We start from the raw sequence: 11,122 nt of genomic DNA, 5'->3' as shown, positions 1-11,122 counted from the left end.
TTAATATTAAGTACTAAGATATTGAGAGATGTATATACTTATACCGATTAATAAGCTACTACTGAAGTTTCAACTCAAATTTTGTATTGATTATGAAAATTTAATGTTAACTCGTACTAAAATTATTAAAAATTTGAAACATATATTAAGAATAAATTAGGGATGGCAAACAAGTGGGATAGGTGCGTATACGCTTTCATCCATCTCCATACTCAATATTTTCCTATCTACCACCTACGATTGGTAAAAAATTTAAATATACATCCTCCCACGTGAGTACATTCTCAAATATACTCCTACACCCACTATCCAACTGGTTATCCACTACTCATTCGTACTCGTTTATTTAAGATGGGGAAATGTGTCTTCAATTCTAAAAATGTTTATACCCTAATATTTAGTTAAATTACAAGTCATGTCCTATGGAATCTTAAAATTTATAGAATTTCTCTGAAATAAGACCTAAATTCATAAAGTTCCAAAATTTATACGGTGAGTAGTTAGTGGGCGGGAAGATGTGGGACAGGCATGCGACGGGTATATTTTTTACAGTCACACCCGCCCACTACCCACTAAATATATACCCATCTCCACTCAAATTTGAGCGAGTACGGTGCAAAATCCACGAAATTGTATCTGTCTTCCATCCTTAAGAATAAAGTCGTTCAATTTGGAAAAAAAATCTCAATTATTTTTATTTTTACAGTATTATACTATTCAATTCATTAATGACTAATTGATGTCTTGATTGTAGTCTTGTTGGCTATGTTGATAGTCTGAGACGGACAAAAAAATTTATGTTAAGAGTACGAATTTAAAAGATATATGAAAAATTTAGGGAGTATGAAATTAGATAATTAATATACAATATAAAAAATAAATAAAATATAAAAAAATTAAAATTTGTAGGTACAAGTTTAACCCAACACCCCTATATCCATCCTCGTCCGTAGTTTGCAATTCACATTAACTTTAGAAGTGAATACAAGTCGGTAGTTTGCAATTCACATTAACTTTAGAAGTGGATATATACAAATAAAATACTATTTTATTAATGTTAACGAGGACAAAAAGGATTGAGAGGACAGAAGGGTTGTCCTTTTCGTGTGATCCAAGTCCTTGTTCTAATTCTGAGAATGGCATGGCAAAAGCACCTTCACTTAATAATCTTGAAAGGGAAACTGATCAGCCAAAACAAAACTCAATAACTGCACTCACTGTTTGCCTATGAATCACATTTTTGAGGGTAGTATAGCAGCAAATTTCTAGTTAGATTAACAACTAATTGGTTCAAAGTTGCTTAGTTGTATATATAACCCATGCAAATGTATTACACTGTACAAGGAAATAAAGTCATACAGTCTTCATTCTCGTCTCTTCTATTTAAGTTCTTTGCAAGATATTCTTGTTGTTATATAGTATCAGAAGAAAATAGCATCCCTTCCAACTCCGTCATGCCCGATTCTTTGAGTGATCGTTTTGATAATAGGTAATCCGTACTATCTACATCAGTAGGATAATCCCGGAACTGTTCTTGTCACGCAACTTCTTTCCAATGACAATTTTCATAGTTTGAAAAGATCGATGATGCTTGTTTTATTGGCCAAAAACAAGTTACGAATCATTGATGGCTCGATCATTGTTCCCGATCTTTCTTTAACAGCGAAGTTTTGTATCTATAAGATATTGATGATGGAGTGGTGTTTTTTCTGGCTGGAAAAATGAAGCTTTGCCTATTGCTTCCTTTAACCCACAATGTTTGTTTTTCGGATCTGGATAAACATAAGTCACCAAATGTACTAACCCTATCCAACTGATTCCACCATCAATTACATGGTCCATTCATGGTGGTGTCAAGAAAATAAACTCGAGAAAACAAACCCTATTGACAGAGAGAAATTGATATTCTTTTTAATGTTCTCATGTTGTTTCCCGCTGCATTGACATGATCAAAGAAATAAAAACATTAAAAAAAAGTCCCCTTTGAGATCTAAGGTCTATTTGTTTTTCTTTTAGAACAATCCCTCCCATTTCTCTTTCCAGGACAGCTGAGACAAAAGCTGTTGAAGTTTACCCTTTTTGTCATCCCCTGCTTCTTTCCTGGAAACCACCTGTTCCAAGAGATTTATATCAAGATAGGGCTAACATCAAGTTTCTCTTTTTTCAGGCCACTGAAGAATCTCAATGTCTATGTCAAAGTTGAAAGCAAAAGACTAACTTGCATGCTTTGAACTTGTTTTTCCATATTTCATGAAACCAAGTGTTTTCTGGGATGCAGATTTACCCTGCGGAAAACTATGTATCATATATCATGGAAGGTAAATTGCTTAAAAGAAGGTAATAGTTGGTATTTAGTACCTTAAAATGTGTACCAGAAAAACCCTGTGAAAAGTCCAAGTCTGCTGATGCTTCTCCCTTGAAGTTCTTCTGTAAATACACCAAAAAGAGAGGGGAAAACACCCGTTGTTACTTAATTTTGTCACAAATGAACCCCGACTAGGCGTATTAGTGTGTATGCCTGTATGATATTGTGAAACTTGCCACGGAAAAGCTTATTACAGGGGAGCTGGCAGTATCATCAAGACAAAAACGCTGTTGATTATTACTATAATCATCTTTGATATTGTTAATGTTTCTGCAGCTTTTCTTGTCCGGTTTTTGAGTGGTTGAAGGATGAGAAGAGAAGCAGCCATTTTCTTGGCAATAACAATGTTGTCTTGGGCCAGAAGATGCATCAGACACCATGGATAAGCCCTCCTCTTCATCATCTTCAACCACGAATCTTGCTCCTTTCACCCCATAATCCTCACCGAAGTTCCCAGTTTGAGAACAAGAGGATTGGTCTAAGTAGAAAGTCCAACCAGATTCACAACCACTACCACATTGCGAAGCTGATAAATTCATTATAAAACACTGCTTTTTTTTCTATGGAAAATAAAAGATACTCTTTATATATGCAAAAACCCTTGAAAGCTGTTATGTTTATAAACAGAATAGAAAGAGGGTATGGTGGGATAAGACCAAATGAATCGGACTATTTTTGTCCTTTCCTCAATCATCTTTTTTCTTCGTTTTCTTTTTCTTCTTCGAATTTGCCAGTTGGCTCCAAAAGAGAGATTGGTGAACAGTAGTGATAATGGAACCGATTATAATCAATTCATGCATATAAATGTAATAATACCGGAGCCCGTACATCAATGGTGCTGTCCTTTCAGTAAAAAGTGAATATAATTTTACTATCCTCATTTAATAGCCTCTGTACCTTTGTGTGTGTATTTTGGCTTTCAGATATTTATATTTGGGAACTTGGAAGTGATAGTTAGGGTACAAATTTGGAAGTGATAGTTAGGGTACAAATAGGGTAATTATAAATCACTTCGAGAAGAATGTAACAAGATGGTTACTTTCTGTCATTGTTTAAATGTTATATTTTAAAATATTTTACTATGTTTAGTTAATTTTTCTAAAAATAATTTTAAAAATCTATTTTTAATAAACAAACATACATATTTTTTATTTTTTATTCTTTACCTTGTGTTTTATTAAGTAAATTTTATTTTTATATATTTATATTTTATAAAACTTTGAATTTAAATGTTTTACACTTTTAGATAATATTAATAATTTATGTTGATTGTGTTATAAATAAACTATTCATTAGTATGTTTAGAATTGAATTTCAACGTATAATTAATATTATATAGATTTAATTGATATAATCTTAATAAATTGCTATTTTTGGTTAAATGATTCCTTTTTTTCGTTAAATGTGAATTGTTGCTGCTCATATTAGTCTTTCATCTCCCACACTCTGATAAGAAATACTGTGATTTTCAATACAAGTCTAACATTATTCCTTCTTTTAACCAGTATGTAGATAAATTGCTAATCGTAAGAGATGCAATGCAACCTGGAGATCTTAAATATCACCTAATAATTTTTGCAAACATTTTTGCAAACAATTGAGACTAATAATTTGCGAGAAGTGTATCGTCTAATTGCAATGTCAGACACCAATATCGTAAATATCACCTTTGATGATATTTTCACTGTTGAGTTGTATCACCATGTTGATGCACAAGACTCATCACTTGATAGCAAGAAAGAAAATCCATCAACCTGTCCGAGAATCAAGGATTCAAATGAGCTGAAGAATTGTTTACAAGTTTGTTCACTTTTGCATCTGGCATGCCAATATGGGAATCCTGTGTTAAACCATATTTGGTTAAGTAGTTAAGTATAGAGGTTAATTGGTTGTAGTCGTTTGTAACCAACTATGCAGCAGTTCATGGGAGACTTTAAATAGCTACTTAACTTGTGTAATCAAGATCTTGAATACATTCATAGTTACTTACTATTTTTCTTGTTGTTATTTCTAAGATTCTTCCATAGTTAACATGGTATCATTCTCCATTAGATCTTGAAACGGTTTCTCTGTGCGTTTCTCTTCCTTTATTCTTCTTGTCTTCTGGATCTCAGTTCTCTTGTTTCTTCGAGATTGGTCATGGTTCAAGGCATGTTGATAATAGCTGAGGATGAGCAGTTGACAGAAGCTAGCTTGTATACCTTTGCTAATAAAAGAATCAACGTGTGCTTAACTGATTCGAACTATCTCATATGGAAGCAGCAAGTGATTCTCACGATGAGAGGGCTTGAACTTGAAGGTTTCCTTGATGAATCTATGGCGGTTCCAGTGAAGCTGGTTCTTAACGATGCTGGTGAGCAGGTCATTAATCCAGCCTATTTGCGTTATGTCAAGCAAGATAGCTCTTTGGCTTCTTGGCTTCTTTCTACTATCAACGCCAACATTCTACCTCAGTTAGTTGGTGCTGAATCCATAGCTGCAGTCTATAATGCTATCACCAGGTTATATTCCAAGATGTCTACTACAAAAATTATGACCTTGCATTGTCACCTTAGATCAATGAAGAAAGGATCTCACTCTATGAGAAACTACACCATGGCTATTAAAGAAATATGTGATCTTTTAGCCACGTGTGATAACCCTATTTTAGATATTGATCACATCGCCACCATTCTTAATGGTCTACAAGTTCAATATGAACCAATTGTTGATGCGATCATTGCGAGCAGAGAGACATTTGCTCTCGATAATATGGTATCGGTTCTTATTGATGCTGAGTCACACCTTGATGACTCATTGAGGTTTCCAATATGGGTAAATTTCACACGTTATAGTACCAATTAGGTCTCAGATGCTCAACACTACAATAATCGTGGGGCTTCTAAACCTAATAATACTACAAGTAACAAGTACAAGGGGAGGCCTAAGCAGCAGTGTCAACTGTGTGGAAAGATAGGTCATCTAGTTGACAGGTGATGACATAGGTTTGATCAGAACTTCAAAGGTGTAACTGCTCAACAAAGTTCCTCGACTAATGAAATGAAAACAAATGTTTGTTCATGCTTTCCCCATGCATATGACTGTCATTACATTCCTTTTGTAAATGTTAGTGCATGAGATGAAAATTCATTTGCCATTGAGCCAAGTGGTAATGTACATGTTAATGCATTAATGGTTAATGATCCTTTGACCTATGAAAAATGGTTTCCTGATTCAGGAGCCACGCATCATGTGAATGGCACCATCTCTACTATCTCGAGAAGACAAGCTTACACTGGCAGTGGTAAGGTTCATCTAAGAGATGGTTTTACTATTCCAATTACTCATATTGGTAGAAACATTTTAAAAACTGGCTCTAGGGATCAGATGCTATATGTTCCAAAAATTAATAAGAATCTCTTATCAGTTTCAAAATTTACTTAAGATAATTTAGTTTATTTTGAGTTTCATGAAAGTGTTTGTTATGTTAAGGATGAAAGCACAAGAGTCGTGCTGGTGGAAGGAAAGCTTGATGGAGGTTTATACAGCTTTGACTGCCAAGCTCTGCAAGAAACAACAATAGTTAACAACACTATCGTTAAAGATACCAATGAGTACTGGTTGTGGCACAAAAGGTTAGGTCATCCTGCAGCTGAGGTGGTGATGACAACTCTTAATAAAAGGCTAAATGTAGATAGAAGTGAAGTTTGTACAACTTGTCAGATGGGAAAAAGTAAAGTTCAGCCTTTTTCTGTGTCACAAACCGTGTACAAACAACTATTTGAGTTAGTAGAAGTTGATTTATGGGGTCTTGCTCCTATTGTTTCTAGTGGTTTTAGATATTTTGTGAGTTTTGTAGATTTGTATTCAAGGAACAATTGGGTTTATTTGTTAAGAAATAAAAGTGAGGTTATTGTTTCTTTTGAAATGTTTACTGCTCTAGTTTCGAATCAATTTAAAACAACTATCCTTGCATTACAAACAGACAATAGAGGAGCTAGAGTTTCGATTACTAGAGACGGTCTCACATCGACTTGGTGTTAAGCTCAAGAAATCATGTCCAAATACCTCACAACAAAATGGGGTAGTGGAAAGGAAACACATACATATAGTAGAAACTACTTTAGCTTTACTAGCACAAGCTTCAATGCCTTTAGCATTCTAGTCTCATGCAGTTCTCAGTGCATTGTATCTCATCAATAGGATGCCCTACAAGATTCTTGGTAATATATCTCCTTATCAAAAGCTATATGGTAAGCCTCCTGATTACAATTTTTTCAAGTCTTTGGATGTCAGTGTTTTCCTAATCTCAGGGAGTTCAATACACATAAGTTGGATTTCCGATACAAGGCATGTGTCTTCCTGGGCTACTCTCCAATGCATCATGGTTATCAGTGCATGGATAAAAATGGCAGGATCTATATATCAAGAAGTGTGGTATTCAATGAGAATGTTTTTCATTTTGCTCACAAAACAACATCCCACAGTATAGTTGCTAATAAGGTAGTTCGATCAAGAGCTATACCAGTTGTTTTCAGTCAACATGAGCATGCCAGGGCTGTTCAAAGGTCAATTGTCAACATTGATGTCAATACCGATCAAAGAGTAGAACAGGTAGTGCTGATCAACCTACAGCCACATGCAATGAACTGGATGTGCCATCTGAAGAGAAAACAATAAATAATGTACCTGGTAATACCCTCAGTTCTCTTGATCTTGAAATTACTGGTGATGCTAATGATGTTTCTCATGATCATGGATCTACTGATAATGATTCTTCTGATCATGAACAATCTGCCTCTAGTGAGCAAATCTAAAATCAAGAAAATGCTCAAGATACTAGAATGAGAAACACTCATACTATGATAACTCAAAGCAAGCATGGGATTTTTAAGCCAAAAATCTTCTCCATTCAATGCAAAGAAGTGCCTAGTGATATTCAAGCTACACTAAAAGATGATGATTGGAGGATGGTTGTTATGGCTGCATTCAATGCACTTATCAATTATAACACATGGGATATTATGGAATCGCTAGCTGGTAGAAAAGCCATTGGCTGCAAATGGCTCTTCAAGGTGAAAAAGAATGTTGATGGTTCAGTAGAAAGGTTGAAAGCTAGACTAGTTGCCAAGGGGTATTCTCAGATACCAGGCTATGATTTTACACAGTAAACATATTGATCTCATTGGTTGTTTCAAGTCACTGTCAAATAAGGAATGTGGATGTGAATAATGCCTTTCAAAAAGGTGACTTAAGTGAGGATGTCTACATGTAACAGATTCCTGGCTTTGAAGAACAATCCACTAATGAAGATGTCTTGGTGTGCAAGTTAAAAAAGGCATTGTATGGGTTAAGGCAAGCTCCAAGGAATTGGTTTCTTAAGTTAAGAGAATTCTTGCTTAGCTTGGGGTTCAAGTCTTCAATGGCAAATTCTTCATTGTTTTTTCGCCAAGGGGACCATGAAGTGGTATACATGGTTGTGTATGTGGATGACATTCTCATCACAGGGAGTTCCCAGCTGGAGATTGATCAAATAATTCATGCATTGCATGAGAACTTTTCTTTAAAATACCTTGGGCAGCTTAAGTACTTTCTTGGTATAGAGGTGCATAGATCAGATAGTGGCTTGTTTCTCAATGAAAAGAAGTTTCTCACTGAGTTGCTGTAAAAGAATCAAATGCTGAATGTAAATTCAGTGTCCTCTCCCATGGCAACAACAACCAAGCTTAGTAAGAATGATGGGGAAGTGTTAAGCAAGCCACAACAGTATAGAAGTCTAGTTGGGGCACTGCAATATATTTTTCATACGAGGCCAGACATTTCATTTGCAGTTAACAAAGCTGCATAGTTCTTGCAAGAGCCCACTGAGGTACACTGGCGTGCTGTCAAGCGTATTCTGAGGTACTTACGAGGAACACTAGAAACTGGACTTTGGTTTTCAGCTAAAGCAACAAAATTCATGGTGCTTAATGCTTTCTTAGACTCTAATTAGGGTGGAGATGCTGATGACATAATATCAATTTCTGGGTATTGTGTTTACAATGGAAACCATCTACTGGCATGGAGCTCAAAAAAATAATGTGCAGTATCCATATCCACTGCAGAAGCTGAGTACAAAATTCTTGCAGATGCTACTTCTAAAGTTGTATGGATAAGGGTTGTGCTGCATGAAATGAAAATTGCACTTCCTGGAGAGCCTAAGGTACGGTGTGATAATACCAGTGCAGTAACTATAAAAATTGGGCGCATGCAAGTAATAAACGAACGAATCTACAAAATCATATACACAAGAAATATAATCATTTAAATGTGAAATGCATGTAACTAACAAAAATGAGTCAACAAAATTATATTGATTTACTAACCGCAACACCAATGACGATAAACAACAATGCAAAGCATCCATCTCTATCTGTTTTGATATGAGTTACCGACCCAGGATTTTTCAGCTTTAAATTATGACAATAAGCCGGCAGTTGGGCAAACGATGCTTCTGGAGACCCCCTCAACAATTCCACGGCATAACATTTGGCTCTCCAAGCTTGAGAATATGAGATACTAATCTTGAACCGAGCATTCATGTCAGTCATAATTTCATGTCTCCGATATACCCAACCATTCAAAAACATTAACTCAGCCAGAAAACCACCCAACACATTTTTGTTTGCCTGTCTATGGTGAGGAAAAACTTGGGTTCTTGAACATGTATGTTTATCAATAAAAGTCCTAACTTGAAACATTTTGCAATCTTTTATCCTCTTTGCAATCATACGCCACGTACAGTTTTTGTCAATCATACACCTTGTTTCGAAACGATCTTTGCTTGATTTGTTAACTTTTAGTTGATAGCCATCTTCCACACATTTCGTATACAAAGCTATCTTCAAGTCTTCCTTTGTATCAAAACAATCATCTTTCTTGATACGAATAATTTTTTTGTAACAATCAACTACTATCTTTACCAACTCTTCTTCCGGTATCTGAAGTAATTCTGGCATATTCCAGTTATACTCCCGTGGCATTTTCTTCGGGGACTTTTCTTTGGGGATTTCTTCTTTTTCTTTTTTTTCTTCAGGGTTATATGAACTACAGAATGGATGTTCAACATGTTCATTCACAGTCGTAACTTTCTCCTCATTATCATCAACAACATCTTCCTCGGCAGCGGCTGTTTCATCATCAAAATTCGGGTATTGACCAATATCAAAATCATTACACGCAGGGTCTGTTTGTTCTTCTGAAACATCATCAAAATATTGACGAAGATCAAAGTCTGAGTATTGACCAAGATCAAATTTCGAATACTGACTAGTACTCACAATTTTTTCTGTTGGCTCATCATCATCTAACTGGTCAATACGAAAACTGGAATTTGGTGCTGAAAGTTGATTGAGATTTGGATTAGGGAAAGGTTGTGGGTTTTGAGATTGTGTTTGGTATTGGAAATGTGGTGAAACAAAATTTGCTTGGTGATGAAATTGTGGTGGAACCATTAAATTTTGAGCACCATAAACTGGGGTTGAAAAACTTAGTTGATTACTACCCGCTACTGACCCAACTTCACTACTTCTAGGTTCAACAACATACAATGTAACATCATCTTGCGAAACACTAATGTAAGCAATGAATCGTTCAACATCTTCATTGTCGGTTAACAAATAAATTTTACCTTTTCTCTAATAAGATAGCCTAAATCCACTTAAGGGCTCTAAATTCAATTTATTTGCAACACGTAACATTATAGTTTCATAAGTTAACTTTTTTAATGATAGTTTTAGTTGAATATTCATGGGTAAAGGCATATATTGTAAAACACCATGAACATTCTCCCATGACCCTCCAAAACACAAATCTATCCAAACATGATCAACATTAGATGATTTCATTATTGTAAATTAATTTACTAAACAAACGAGCTGCAAAACTAAAACCTATTGCCGGATGGGGAAGGATGTCGTTGGATATAGGAACGGATATCGCCGGAGAGAGTGATAGATGGAGATAGAATTAGTTGCGATTTAGGGATTTAGGTTATGAGTTGCTTCTGCTGCGTAGTTATATACCCAAACAATTTGTGTTGCGAAACTAAAACCTGTTGCGAATTTGAAATTCAGTGTTGTGACAGTCAGAATCGCGTTGTGATAGTCAGAATCTCGTTGCGATAATCAGAATCGTGTTGGGATAGTCAGAATCGCATTGCGATAGTCATAATCGCATTGCGATTTACATATTCGCATTGCGATTTCGGAAAATCGCAACGCGAATTTGGAAAATCGCAATGCGATAGTCAGAATCGCGTTGCGAATCTGGAAACTGATTTGCGATACCGGAGATCGCGTTGCGAATTATCGATCGCATTGCGATTTAGTTGGTCATTTTGGCAAATCCAAAAAAAATTGATTAAAATCGTATATTATAAGACATTTTTGGTCACTGAAGTTATTTTCTCTAATAAAAATCAACGAACTCAGTCCCAATCAAACGAGAGCCCAAGTCAATGCCTTTTGTTCTATCCTCCAAAGTAATAAAACTAATTTTGTTTTTATATGAAAAAGCGCTTTGAATCCCATTAAAAGCATACGTCTATTTCGTTTTTAATTTGATTTGCACGAATGATTGTGGAATGGCCAACCCAACATGGACTGTTTATTTGTTTGTTTTCTTTTAAACATATAGAAAAATATTATATACTCATTTATGTATTTATAATCATATTTTATACATATACAACATTTTGATGTGAATCAAAATAATTTTGAAGATAATATTCTTTTTCTA

General features: G+C 35.2%; 2 long non-coding RNA genes across 2 annotated transcripts; one reads left to right on the top strand and one right to left on the bottom strand.

The window, feature by feature from the left end:
- Positions 1 to 1,378: 1,378 nt before the first annotated feature.
- Positions 1,379 to 3,019, bottom strand: LOC120152704. The gene is made up of 3 exons (XR_005518708.1): positions 2,359 to 3,019; positions 2,219 to 2,285; positions 1,379 to 2,111 (listed from the first exon to the last, which is right to left on the bottom strand). It is a non-coding gene; the product is annotated as an uncharacterized LOC120152704 (long non-coding RNA).
- A 946-nt stretch (positions 3,020 to 3,965) lies between these two features.
- LOC120152711 lies at positions 3,966 to 8,349 on the top strand. Its single transcript, XR_005518710.1, has 3 exons — positions 3,966 to 4,209; positions 7,605 to 7,607; positions 8,337 to 8,349. It is a non-coding gene; the product is annotated as an uncharacterized LOC120152711 (long non-coding RNA).
- Positions 8,350 to 11,122: the final 2,773 nt, after the last annotated feature.

Source organism: Hibiscus syriacus, unplaced genomic scaffold, assembly GCF_006381635.1.
Source record: "Hibiscus syriacus cultivar Baekdansim isolate YM2019G1 unplaced genomic scaffold, ASM638163v2 tig00111095_pilon, whole genome shotgun sequence".
Taxonomy (NCBI): Eukaryota; Viridiplantae; Streptophyta; class Magnoliopsida; order Malvales; family Malvaceae; genus Hibiscus; species Hibiscus syriacus.
This window is presented reverse-complemented; position numbering and strand designations above follow the sequence as displayed.